We start from the raw sequence: 11,627 nt of genomic DNA, 5'->3' as shown, positions 1-11,627 counted from the left end.
ATGATAGTCCATCAATCTTTCGCACAAATAATCCAAAATATATTCTTCAAAAAGTTTATCTGCTTATCCAAAATGCCAAAACCATATCTTATTTTTACATGCGATAACCGGCTGCGATACTACATCAGCAATGTTCCGAAGGAGTAAAACATCAGTATTAAAATTATTTGGAAAAAAAGATTTGATTGATTGCAGAAATTGATTCTCACCTCAAACAATAATCACAAAAGGAATTCGCTTTCTCCTTGCTGTTAAGGAGCTCCAAAAAAAATTGATTGTATAGATAAGTATAGATATTTAACTTCTGTAAAAAATACACGAAACAAGAAACAAGTACAACTATCTTGTCTTCCTCCAACATCGGCTTCTGCTAATCAACACTTGTATCGAGTATACTATCAAGTTCAGACATGGGTAGGCAATCAACTGAATCCAGAAGACTGGGGTTGGAAATTAACAGATAATACTTTGGAACCGATTCAAACTTTACTTCCATCTGCTCTGGTGGCTGTAGAAGAGTAGGGTTACTGTGTTCTCCAGCGTGTACTATTTGCCAAAGCCAGTCTTGTTCAAATGTCCAATTGAATACAACAGACGAAGATTCGTGGGATTTCGATGAAGAGACAGCTGATTCATCTTCATTTGAACAATTTATGAACATCCAGCAAGAAGAAGAGGAAGAAGAAATCGAAGAAGACATGACTGTTGAAGTCGACTTTGAAGAGTATGAATCAGATTAAAATATCAAAAGAAATCAGAACTACAGTTAAAGTCAATAANGAGTATACTATCAAGTTCAGACATGGCTAGGCAATCAACTGAATCCAGAAGACTGGGGTTGGAAATTAACAGATAATACTTTGGAACCGATTCAAACTTTACTTCCATCTGCTCTGGTGGCTGTAGAAGAATAGGGTTACTGTGTTCTCCAGCGTGTACTAATTGCCAAAGCCAGTCTTGCTCAAATGTCCAATTGAATACAACAGACGAAGATTCATGTGATTTCGATGAAGAGACAGCTGGTTCATCTTCATTTAAACAATTTATAAACATCCAGCAAGAAGAAGAGGAAGAATAAGAAGAAAAAATCGAAAAAGACATGACTGTTGAAGTCGACTTCGAAGAGTATGAATCAGATTAAAATATCAAAAGAAATCAGAACTACAGTTAAAGTCAATAACCAATATCAATATCAATAATCATCATACAGTTAAAAGAGTATTGTCCCTGAAAATTCCGTCATAACAGTTCGTGGAGTAGGCCTACTGGGGAAACCACGTTAAAAAAAAACCGTCAAGGTACACTACCTCACAGGTGGTGTGGAAATGTGTGCATATCATGTAGAAGGTGACTCCTTCAACTATTAGAGTCGCGATATCTCAGGAATAGTGATTCTTAAAAAAAGTATAAGGACCATTTTTGTAAATAATTTTAGGATCTATAATTTTTGTCTGGGCTACTTTTTTGATAAAACTTACCGTTTTCGAAAAAAAATACAAAAAACCTCAAATTTTGACTTTTGACCCCGAATAACTCTTTTAGCACAAATGGGATCGATGGAGACTTTTAACACTTTATTTCTAATGGTGTACCCAAGGTCTCCACCAAAATTTAGCTCTGTCGGAATTTTCGTTATTTGAAATGTCTATTTTGACCGGAATAGTAATCTAGAAATCCTATAGTATACCCTCTCTCGTGCCAGTCTTACGTCATGACATAATATTTTGACAACCGTGACAAGTTTAGTTCAACTACTCGACCAAAATTTCAAAAATTCCAGTAATCCAAGCCAAACCGACATCATGGGAAATCGTAACAGGACGATAATCATCCCCAAAGGTACTTTGAACAGCGAGGATGTAAACGTTGTGGTGATACCACCCAGCTTGCAGAACTCAATCCTACCCCTAATAGTAACGAATGCACCCGGAAACAAACTTGCGGCGCGACCGCTCCCCATTTGGGGCGACGAATTGGATTCAGCGACTGGACCTCAAGATTTACCCATGGAGGAATATGAAGAGCCTGATCCCATCACGAATGAAGAAGCTCAATCAACTATTATAAACACCAAAATGTGCGCTTCTCCCCGAGAAGACGCGCCTCAGATCTTGCACCTGAGCTCGAAGACCGTGAGTATGTCGAACGAGGGTCCCTCCGAAAGATTCGAGTTCGAATTCGATGCTTCCGAAGGTGTCGATCAGAATGTGTTCCAAGCCGTGGTAGAACAGGGTAGCGGTGGCGGTAGAAGACGGCGTAACATCAACCAACCGTCCCCAGTACAGACTTTGGACGCATCGAACTTTAATCCACCCTTCAATAGTACTTACACCGTACCAAGAAGCCGCCCTGGGTGGTCAGGATGCCCCTTCGCACAGCCTCAGCCTGTCCCCAGAAGACAGCAATTTTAATATACTTCCCTTTTCTTCTCTGTAACTGAAATAAATAGAGGACTGATTGAACATGAGTCTTATTCTAAATATTGTTTTAATGACTGTTTTTTTTTTCAGTCAATCATGTGCGGTAAAAGCCCAGTCACCACAAGTATTATCTACAATACTTTAACTACAACCGTAGTCCGGTCAAATTAGTCATAAAAATAGTGGTCAAATTACAAAAATTCCGACAGAGCTAAATTTTGGTGGAGACCTTGGGTACACCATTAGAAATAAAGTGTCAAAAGTACCCACCGATCCCATGTGTGCTAAAAAAGTTATTCGGGGTCAAAAGTCAAAATTTGAGGTTTTTTGGATTTTTTTCGAAAACGGTAAGTTTTATCAAAAAAGTAGTTCAGACAAAAATTATAGATCTAAAAATTATCTACAAAAATGGTTCCTATACTTTTTTTTTCTAAGAACCACCATTCCTGAGATACCGTGATTCTAAAAGTTGAAGGAGTCACCTTCTACATGATATGCACATATATGCAACGTATATGCATAGTCAGGCGCTTAATGCAAGTAAAAATGCCTATTTGTGTCCCTTATATGTATAAACTATACTATTCTGAGAATATACACTCAAAAAAAACTCAGTCCCTTAGTCAAAATGACGCAGATGTCCTTAATTGAAACAGCAATAGAACAATTTAACTATTGTAGTTGGTGAAGATGTTGACTTATTAATATTACTCACTGCAAGGACTCCAATTGATAAAAATATACACTTTTTAAAACCTGGAAAGGCTCACCAGCAAACAAAAATAAATTTTTTTAAATGTTTATCTGCTTTAAATTTTTAATACCTCTATATATACTACCGTTTTTTCATGTGGGCTATGGAGAGAAGGACGAACGTCAGTAAATTGTCAAAATTTAAGTGTGGCCATTTTTTCTTTCATTTAAGTTGCACATTTCAGTGAAAAATTATTATGATTTATTATGGATGTGGAGATGATACACGTAAGTTGTAAAATTGCTCGAATCATTTGTAGGTTAGGTATTGTAGAATCACTTTTTAAAATAAGAGGTCTTATATGTATTTTGAAAAATTGGAAGAAGCTATGATAGCACTTTCACCCTTTCCCTACGCCTCTGATGATTCTTTGTGTAGAATTGAAATGTTAACACTGAAACGGAAATATATTAGTTGTCCAGACGGTATCTGTTTCAAAAAGTCCATATTTGGGTGAATCGTATATCCACGGAGGTTTTTGGCTTTTTGGCTTTCAAATATCCCTAGAAATGAAAATTTTTCTTCCTTCTACCAAAGATATTTTTCGAAAAATGAGCTCGGATGTCCCAGTACATTTAGTGTAAATGACGGTTAACTTTGATCGGCTATAACTACGTAATTAATTAATCAATCGATCTGTTTTTTTTTTTAAGAAGCGTCTTTCCAATAACTTTTAAAACCTGCTTTAAAAATTCTGATTTGATTGAATATTCACAAAGTTATTCTAATTGTTTATAAGTACAAAAATTCGGCCAATGTTTAAACAGGCGCCAGAGCTCGCTTAATTGACGGATTCGAATTTTTTAAAAAGCGTTTGAAAGCTTGATAGCCCTTCTATATGTGATTAAATTTCCAAGTATCTAAGGCTCCTGGTTTTTGCTGTGAAAAATTTTGAACACTTTTTTTCAAAATCTGGATTGCAAAATTATTATGCAAAATCTATCAAACCGATTTTGATGAAATTTGGTGTTATGATTGTAAATAACATGAAGTTTCGCGGTTTTAACATTTTAGGTTTGTTTTCCTTCATTTCATGGGATATGTGTTTGGTGCGAATGAGACATAAAAAGTATTTTTCTACTCTGAGAAAAGTAGACCAATAAAAAAGTTTTGCTAAGATAATATGCGTTATAACAGTAATTGTACTTATTAATATAATTTTTATTTCTTCACAGAAAGTCTGAGACCAACCACTGCACCGAGCGGGATCTCAGTCCCTCCAAGAACCACACCCTATGCCGCATCAGTTCCCGTTCAACAGCAGGTGTCCAGATCCAGATCGCAAACCGCCTCGGTACCAGAAAGAACTTATATCCCGGCACGACAGAAAGGTTACGTGTCAAAGCTTCGACGTGACGACGATGACGACAATAATAGTGATAGGAACAACCGCAATGTAACCTAGATAGTTTTTCCGAAGTTTCCTTTAAACGTCTCCACTAATATTCATTTTATATGGACCGTGCACTCTTAGTGTTGACAGTAATACATACACTAGCCATCAAATGATTCTTGTAGAAGTCTTAACTCTGTTATTTAAATCTATTGATTGAACAGTTCAGGTCTGTTTGCCAAATAGTGGGTCAAGACTTGATGAAAAAACCCTTAATTTCTACTTATACTGTTTCCAAATTCCAAATTTACAGAAAGCCTACCCACTTAACTAGGAACTTAACCCTCACCGCTTAAAAACAATGATTGGTTTTTGAAACGCTAAATCAGAATCCGATCTCAGGATTGCTCCATCACATCATGTTTCTGAGATATCCTAAAATGTTTTGTGTTACTGACCAAAAGTTTCCACCACAGTAGTTGGGCCAGAAAATCAATTATTTCCTACTTAGAGCGGCCTGAGTCAGTGATACTATTTTGCAGCCATTTTCAACAGAACTGACTCAGACTGCTATAAGTAGGAAAGTACTGATTTTCGGTCAGTAACACAAAACCAACAAGTTACCACAATTTCAGCCAATTTGAACGAGCCCACATTAAGGTTCTTTCCGAATATTGATGAATACGCCAAACTAAATAATTGCAAGTGATGTATTCGAACTAATAGAAATAGATTTTGAAGAAGAGTAGTACTTTGATGTAATATAACAAATATAGCGGAAAATGCACGCTTTTAAGTTAGGATATCACAAAAACCTGATGTGATAGAGCAATTGACGTGTGGGATTGAATTACGATTTAGCGCCCAGGAAAGTATTCTTCATATTTTAGTTACGGCTCAAAACAACAGCGCTTTGGTTAGAGAACTGAACAGCAAAAGATCGACAACTCACAGTTTTGAAAAAGTAATGGATGTAGAAAACTGATTTTTACCGAAGTGAAACTGAGAAACCGCATTACGGTAAGTTTATGTTTATTCAGTTTGACATAAATTCTATTTTTCTTGTAACTTTTTTGTGGGAGTGGGAGATCGACACAAATAAGTTTGCGACTGAAATAGTTCCACCCACAAATGCGTTCTGGACACGGTAAAGGAAGCGCTCCAGTCCCAAATCGACACGCCTACGGTCTTATTCCTTCTAGCCGAGTGCGTTCCTTCTCAATCTCTGCCCGAGTCAGAAACGCGAACTGATTTGTATCGGTCTCTATAATGTTTCTCGGTGTGATGACCAAAAAATATTGCTGCATGGTTGAACGTTCTAACTTTATAGTTTATTTTTGCACCATGCCCATTTTCATATGATACATGTTCTTTTTTTTTAATAATTATTGAGGTACTATAAAATTTACTTCTTCATTACATATTTCAGGTAATACATACATTCTAAAGGTCCCAATTTCTGGATACGGAATTACATTTTACGCAGTTGTTAGTGGAGAAATGTACGGGTTATAACAACATTTTGGTGAGTCTTTGGTAGTTCATTCCCTTTACTGTAGTAATAAAGTAGGGAACAGGGAGTGATACTGACGTTACTTTTGCATTTGAGGTGATCTTTGATACTCAACAGATACAATAGACTCGTGAATTTCAAAGTTAAAGGACCGCGACTGAAAAAATTCCTGTTCCTTTGTGACTGATTCCAAAAAGTTCTTTCCATGTGGCACATTGGATGAACACGAATCAATGAGAATAATCATGCATTTGATTTTGTTTCACACTTTTCCAACTTTTGAACTAACAGTGAAATTATCTTTAATCAGCGCTGCCATATTATTTTAGCAAGAGAAATATTTGTAGCCAATACTTCGGTTGAATACTAATAGTACCACGACTTCCTGCAGTACTTTTAAAGATTTTAAAGGTCCTGATGGAATTTTTATTGAACTGGCACATCACATCAAAAGTATTTCTTTCGAATTTGTACAAAATACTACTAAATTAGGTGGTATCTGTTTTGGTTTGGGTGAATCGTATATCCACGGAGATTTTTGGCTTTTTGGCTTTCAAATATCACTAGAAATTAAAATTTTTTCTATGCGCATAAAAAAAAACGTGGGCTTAACTTTTGGCGGCACAATATGTTGAAAAAATTCGAAAAATGTCATATTTGTCTTCCTATTTAATTATGTATCTTTTCAAGAGTTGATTTTAAGCGAAAATAGAAGAGGAAAAAAATATTTGTAATTATTTTTTTTTACAAAATATGACTAGTTACAAATCGATTGAATCATGATTATTATTGCAAAATTTGAAATAATCGCCAAAAATGGGGTTAAAAAACAATACTTTTTAGGGAATTTTTTTGGGGTCTTTAAATTGTGTGTAGGACCTTCATACTTGGCTCAAGAAAACTTCATGTTATGTAGAATCATCACACCAAATTTTATCAAAATCGGTTCTATAGATTTTGCATAATAATTTTGCAATCTAGATTTTGAAAAAAAAATTGCAAATTTTCAAAATTCTGCACAGCAAAAACCAAAGCCTTTATATACTTGAAAATTAGTAGAAGGGCTCTCCTCTCAAGGTTTCAAACGCTTTTTGAAAAATTCGAATCCGTCAATTAGGAGAGCTCTGGCGCTTGTTTAAACATTAGTAATGTTTTTTAACCTCATTTTTGGCGATTTTTTCGATTTTTACAATAATAATCATGATTCATTCGATTTGTAACTAGTCATATTTTGTAAAAAATGTAATTACAAACATTTTTTTCTCTTCCATTTTCGCCTAAAATGAACTCTTGAAAAGATACATAATTAAATAGGAAGAAAAATATAACATTTTTCGATTTTTTTTAATATATTGTGCCTTCAAAAGATAAGCCCACGTTTTCTTTTATGCGCATAGAAAAATTTTCATTTCTAGTGATACTTGAAAGCCAAAAGGCCAAAAATCTCCGTGGATATACGATTCACCCAAATAGGAACTCTTTGAAACAGATACCGTCTGGACTATACATCAGTGAAGAATAACGTGCTTAAAGCAATAAGATTCTCTCCTCATTTTTTCAAAGAGCAGAAAATAATTGTTAGTTTTTCCTAGGCAATAATTTTCAATAATAACTAATTAGCCAAAAGAAATCAAACACAAAACATAAAAAAACAAATATAGAATTATCACAAACACAATTAGTACATTACTGGAAAAAATTAAAGGAACAACAAATTTTCATTAATCTTTTAGTGATTTTCGAAAAACTGTATCTCAGTGAAAAATGGCCGTATTGAAATAAACAAAAAGCATTATGAAGATTTTTAGACAATTTTTTTTGAGATTTCAAAAGAAAAAAAAATCAAATTTTTTTACTTTTAGAACTTAGAACTCAATCAATACAAAGGTCAGCGAGCTTATTTATTCAGCTTCAAATTGATTTAAACGTTTAAAAATAAAAATATATATAATAAAATTTAGATATTAGAAAAAAATGTGATTTGAGTATCTAGTTGAGTAAATAGCATCTAATTACAGGTTCTTTGGATTGCATATACATTTTGCAGCCTCTAAATTTACATGGCACAAATGAGTGGCGAGATCAAATGGCACGTGAATTTTTTTAGGTGAGTAGTCGAGATCGGCGGATTTTAGAGCGGATTTTAAAGCTTTCATGGCATTCAAAGTATGAGTTTTTCGGGATGTTATGACGTGGCCTTAGTTAGGATCTGTCCGTTTTATTCTCGGTCTAGGCTATGTGGGGGCGGACCCATTACGAGAATCTATGGATAGACGCACCTTAATTTCGGTTTCGGTTTTGACGGTGGGTTCTTAGATAATTTAATGCCTAGACCTTTAAGTACGAATATTAACTTGTATAAATCGATTTTTGGCGCAGAGAACGTTCAAATGATATTTTGAAACATTTAATTCATCGGTACACAAAAAAATTCGAGTGCAAAGATGTAGACTCCGCCAGTGCTACTGATTTTGATGTCAACATTTAGTTTGAAAAAACACCGGACTCTACCTAGGTACCCAGGGGTTTTTGGGGTCGTTGATTCCGATGCCGAGGTTGGTTAAGCCCTATCACGTCAGGTTCAAGGTCAATTGAAGGTCAAACTAAGAAAAGGTGGTTGAAAAAATCTGAAAATTTTCATTCATGGGTTTTTTGGGTCACTGAGTCTGAACCGATGTCGGTTGACCGCTATCACCTCATGTTTAAGGTCGTTTAAAGTTAAAGTAAGGATAGGAGGCGAAAAATTGGAAAAAAAAATAACGAAAGCCCACCTGCCTACTTTTGTCTGTTGACGGAGGGTGGCAGAAAAACAGACAGACAGAAACATTTAGTTATTTAGCCAGACAGAAAGATAGACAAAATTACCGACAAAAAGGCAGGTGGAAAGGCAGGATGTCAGGTAGATGGACAGAGAGAAAATACAGGCGGATGATAAATACAGACTCACAAGCAAACAAACAGGTGGGCAGGTAAAAAAATCAGACAGATAAACACACATTCGCACTCGATTTTCTTGTGTGCCGATGTTATTTTTACATCAAAAGTGTATTTCCACTAAGTTTAAAGGTACAGAGAAAAATACGAATTTAAAGATTATAAGGCTCAAATTCATAGATCTCGATAAAGTTCCGCTCACACTTATCTCATACTAAACTCACCCTAATCGTATTCATAAACAATTCTAATTCAATGAGTCACTTAAATCGTACTCAAATTGTCCTCACAAATGAGTGCTAGGTTAGTGACCACTTAGTGACATATTAGTGGTGTCTGACGTGTGCTTATATGTTCCTAATTTATTAATTTTGTGGTTTCATAATATTCTAGCAGTATATTTTACAAATAATTAAGTCCAGGTATTCAATAAAAGATATTCTATACGTATTCGTATACGTATTCTGGATAATTATTTAAACCTTTTGATTTTCATTATTTATTATTTAAATATAACTTATTATGTGTATATATTTTCAACGTCAGTTATTCAAATTCAAAATAAAGAAATACTGACATTAGGTTTCCACTGATGACATATTTTTGGTAATATTCGAGTAGCCAACTGTTTCCTTATCTAGTAATTTGTGGTTTGATGCACACTCAAGTTAGTGACTCATTTATACACATTTCTGAATACCAGAATTGAGAATGACATGAGGGCACCCTAAGTTGAGTGAAGCATAAGTTTGAGATGAGTGAAAGGTTAGTATAGATTTAGGGAAGTCTCTGAATTTGGCCCTAAGTGAAAATCTGTAACATCTTTTTTTATCACTCATTCAACGGTCCAATTCAGAATAGTTGGCGAATTTTTCAACAAGTTTGCAAGAGATAGGTGGTAAGTTTCCAAAGACCATTGGAAACACCACCTATCTCAGGAAAGTTGGTAACTTTTGCATTATTTTAAGATTTAGGCCCAAATTCATAGATCTCACTAAAGTTCCGCTCACACTTATCTCATACTAAACTCACCCTAATCGTATTCATAAACAATTCTAATTCAATGAGTCACTTAAATCGTACTCAAATTGCCCTCACAAATGAGTGCTAGGTTAGTGACATATTAGTGGTGTCTGACGTGTGCTTATATGTTCCTAATTTATTAATTTTGTGGTTTCATAATATTCTAGCAGTATATTTTACAAATAATTAAGTCCAGGTATTCAATAAAGGATATTCTATACGTGAACGCTATATAAATTATAATTATTTTTTAAAAATTATTTCTGTTACATACCTCATAAATGATTGCTTGTCACTCATTCTAATCTATATGAAGTATATAGTAGGGAAAATGAACTAAATATTACTAACTACTAACTAATTATTACTTGGAATATATGAGGATCGTTTTTACCTGGATAATTAATTAGACCTTTTGATTTTCATTATTTATTATTTAAATGTAACTTATTATGTATATATTTTCAACGTCAGTTATTCAAATTCAAAATAAAGAAATACTGTGACATTAGGTTTCCACTGATGACATATTTTTGGTAATATTTGAGTAGGCAACTGTTTCCTTATCTAGTAATTTGTGGTTTGATGCACACTCAAGTTAGTGACTCATTTATACACATTTCTGAATACCAGAATTGAGAATGACATGAGGGCACCCTAAGTTGAGTGAAGCATAAGTTTGAGATGAGTGAAAGGTTAGTATAGATTTAGGGAAGTCTCTGAATTTGGCCCTAATCTACATCACTTACAACGAAATTACTTTTTACTAATCATACTTCTAATAATTTCAATTTCTACAGCGCCAGCGTCTAAAAATAATAATAATAGTAATAATAAAATTATAGTGGTGTACATGCCTTGTTAAATTTAACAGTTAAAATCACAACTAAACTAAATTTTCTTAACAGGCAGTAAGGACAAGGGAGTGGAAGAGATATGCATGGATCCAACGCTGCTCATTTTTAAATAACCCATTCTTCACTACCTAAGTAAGTACACCGAAAGTAATTAGATAATATAATAAGAAGATTACATTGCAATAAAAAATGGTAACTGTAAAATGAATGCATAAATTTTTGCTTGTTTTTTTTTAAATTAAAATTTGCAATATTGTTTTGATAAACAACTTATACATAGATTTGTTGTTAAAAAACCAATTAAACCAATTTTAAAAATATTTTGAATCCTCATGGGAAAATAATAGGGGTAGTTCATGTAAAGTTTTTATCGTAGACGCCCTGTTTTCGAGACACAGTGTGTTGAAGTTGTTACTTTCCAAATGGTTTTTCTTAATTATTTTTAAATCGGCTAAAGATAAAAATGTCAAAATTTGTACACGAGTAAACATCAACTATGCGTTAAGAATAATGTGCAAACGGTTTCTTTCTGAAAATCAGTGTCGCCGATACAGGTAATTGGAGGGGTACACTAAAAAAAAAAATATGTGAAAATTCAAAATTTATAACATTTCTAAACGGTTCTGTAAACTCTAACCCATAACTTATTCCTCTCCTTCAAAGCAGTTAAAAGTTATTGGCAAAAGTCATCTTCAAATCTTCAAACGCCTCTACCTCCCATAGGGTGGATTTGCGGACCCATGTTTATATGAAATATTTGTCTTATTTTGAGTCGACAAATCTACCCTCAAAG

At 34.1% G+C, this 11,627-nt stretch overlaps 1 long non-coding RNA gene across 1 annotated transcript in view; it reads left to right on the top strand.

Annotated features, from left to right (window-relative positions):
* Nucleotides 1-3,312: 3,312 nt before the first annotated feature.
* Nucleotides 3,313-11,627, top strand: part of LOC108917138 — a 10,963-nt gene continuing 2,648 nt past the window's right edge. Inside the window, exons 1-6 of the long non-coding RNA XR_001964795.1 lie at nucleotides 3,313-3,401; nucleotides 4,350-4,505; nucleotides 5,398-5,527; nucleotides 5,937-6,032; nucleotides 8,039-8,127; nucleotides 10,886-10,966. This is a non-coding gene — a long non-coding RNA (uncharacterized LOC108917138). The remainder of the gene's footprint in view (nucleotides 3,402-4,349; nucleotides 4,506-5,397; nucleotides 5,528-5,936; nucleotides 6,033-8,038; nucleotides 8,128-10,885; nucleotides 10,967-11,627) is intronic.

The sequence above is a fragment of the Anoplophora glabripennis genome, unplaced genomic scaffold, assembly GCF_000390285.2.
Source record: "Anoplophora glabripennis isolate ALB-LARVAE unplaced genomic scaffold, Agla_2.0 scaffold85, whole genome shotgun sequence".
Classification (NCBI taxonomy): Eukaryota; Metazoa; Arthropoda; class Insecta; order Coleoptera; family Cerambycidae; genus Anoplophora; species Anoplophora glabripennis.
This window is presented reverse-complemented; position numbering and strand designations above follow the sequence as displayed.